The sequence below is a fragment of the Cucurbita moschata genome, unplaced genomic scaffold, assembly GCF_002738365.1.
Source record: "Cucurbita moschata cultivar Rifu unplaced genomic scaffold, Cmos_1.0 Cmo_Scf00125, whole genome shotgun sequence".
Classification (NCBI taxonomy): domain Eukaryota; kingdom Viridiplantae; phylum Streptophyta; class Magnoliopsida; order Cucurbitales; family Cucurbitaceae; genus Cucurbita; species Cucurbita moschata.
The window spans coordinates 157,647-160,075 of record NW_019268641.1 but is presented as its reverse complement, the minus strand read 5'-3'; the positions used below and the strand labels follow the sequence as shown (position 1 = coordinate 160,075).

Sequence of the window (2,429 nt, the reverse complement as noted above, 5' to 3'; positions counted from 1 at the left end):
AACCTAAAGTTGATAATTGATGTCCAATTAGTCAACCCTAAATTTGTAATCTCGAGTGATTGAAATTACAATGAAAGTAGTTTAAACTCCTAGTATCTTAAAGGAAGTTGGTCTCTTCTAATAAAACACGAAGTTCTCTTTAATATCATTAATACAATTATGCTAGACATGAAACTAAAACTGCGTTCAATTTAACTCCATTTTATTGTCATCTTGAATGACGTGTAGGATATATTCTTGATTTACCTTGATATTTCATATTAGTTAAGCTTTTTGCAAAATCACAATTAGACAACAACAACGATGAACTGAACTTGGGTCTGTTTATGATTTTAAAGAAAATTTCTTTCTCCATGTTATTCCTAATAACTCTGCAACTAAATTCATATTATGCTAAGAAACAAATTTTTTGGGTTGTAGTTTATTCGATAACACTTGCATATTAGAACAATTCAACATTACATGCCTTACTTACAAGTAAAATACTAGACCATCAACTTTTTATTTTATAGTCCAACAACCGCTCAAGAAAAGAGATTTCAAACTTGAGAGAAAAAAATATATTGAGTAGGAGTTAAAAATGTTGGTAATTTTTTAGAAAGGGCATTTGGTCTAGTGGTATGATTCTCGCTTAGGGTGCGAGAGGTCCCGAGTTCAATTCTCGGAATGCCCCTATGTTCATTTCTCACTAGATGAGCCTTAGAGATAGTGTATTTTCATTTAATGATAATGCTTTTTAATATCATTTACTTGTGTACTCCACGTATGTAATTATTTTTTTTCTTCTCTCATAATCGCAAACCCTATGTAAATAATTTAAGAGCGATCGAGATCTAAAAGATATAATAATAATTGCTCATGGATTTCATTAACAAAGAAAATCAATGAAATAATGATGATACATTCCATAAACAACTTAATATATAATCCACAATAAGGGCATTTGGTCTAGTGTTATAATTCTTGCTTTGGGTGCAAGAGGTCTCAAGTTCGATTCTCGGAATGCCCCTCCAAAAGAAAAAAAGGACAATTTCAAAAGAATAAAATAATTTTGATAGTTTAGATATATCAATGGGGCCTAACCTAAAGGAATGTGTGGCAATGCACAACTTTAACTTATATAATATGATTTAAAATGTGGTTTAATCCTAGTCTAGGTCATCTATTCCTAATCCTAGAACTGTAGGAACTTTTCAGTCAAAGTGTCACAATCCACTTTTCAGTCAAATAGGTCACTCTAGGTCAGGTCATCTATTCCTAATCCTAGAACTGTAGGAACTTTTCAGTCAAATAGGTCACTCTAGGTCAGGTCATCTATTCCTAATCCTAGAACTGTAGGAACTTTTCAGTCAAATAGGTCACTCTAGGTCAGGTCATCTATTCCTAATCCTAGAACTGTAGGAACTTTTCAGTCAAATAGGTCACTCTAGGTCATCTATTCCTAATCCTAGAACTGTAGTCTAGGTCAGGTCATCTATTCTTAATCCTAGAACTGTAGGAACTTTTCAGTCAAATAGGTCACTCTAGGTCAAGTCATCTATTCCTAATCCTAGAACTGTAGTCTAGGTCATCTATTCCTAATCCTAGAACTGTAGGAACTTTTCAGTCAAATAGGTCACTCTAGGTCAGGTCATCTATTCCTAATCCTAGAACTGTAGGAACTTTTCAGTCAAATAGGTCACTCTAGGTCATCTATTCCTAATCCTAGAACTGTAGTCTAGGTCATCTATTCCTAATCCTAGAACTGTAAGAACTTTTCAGTCAAATAGGTCACTCTAGGTCAGGTCATCTATTCCTAATCCTAGAACTGTAGGAACTTTTCAGTCAAATAGGTCACAAAGTGTCACAATCCACTTTTCAGTCAAATAGGTCATCTGTTGAACTTTTCAGTCAAATAGGTCACAATCCTAGTCAATAGGTAATCCTAATCCTAGAACTGTATTCTTTCTAGGAACTTTTTAGAGGTCACTGTTGAACTTTTAAGTCAAATAGGTCACAATCCTAGTCAGTACGTAATCCTAATCCTAGAACTGTATTCTTTCTAAGAACTTTTCAGTCAAATAGGTCACAAAGTATGTAATCCTAATCCTAGAACTGTATTCTTTCTAGGAACTTTTCAGTCAAATAGGTCACAATCCTAGTCAATAGGTAATCCTAGTATTCTTTCTATGAACTTTTCAGTCAAATAGACTTTTCAGACAAATAGGTCACAATCCTAGTCAATAGCTAATCCTAGTATTCTTTCTATGAACTTTTCAGTCAAATAGGTCACAAAGTCAAATAGGTCATCTGTTGAACTTTTTAGTCAAATAGGTCACAAAGTCAAATAGGTCATCTGTTAAACTTTTCAGTCTAATAAGTCACAATCCTAGTCAATAGGTCATCTGTTGTCACAATCCTAGGAACTTTTCAATCAAATAGGTATCTGT

General features: G+C 33.5%; 1 non-coding gene across 1 annotated transcript; it reads left to right on the top strand.

The window, feature by feature from the left end:
- The first annotated feature begins 601 nt into the window (after positions 1-601).
- TRNAP-AGG lies at positions 602-673 on the top strand. The gene has a single exon. It is a non-coding gene; the product is annotated as a tRNA-Pro (tRNA).
- Positions 674-2,429: the final 1,756 nt, after the last annotated feature.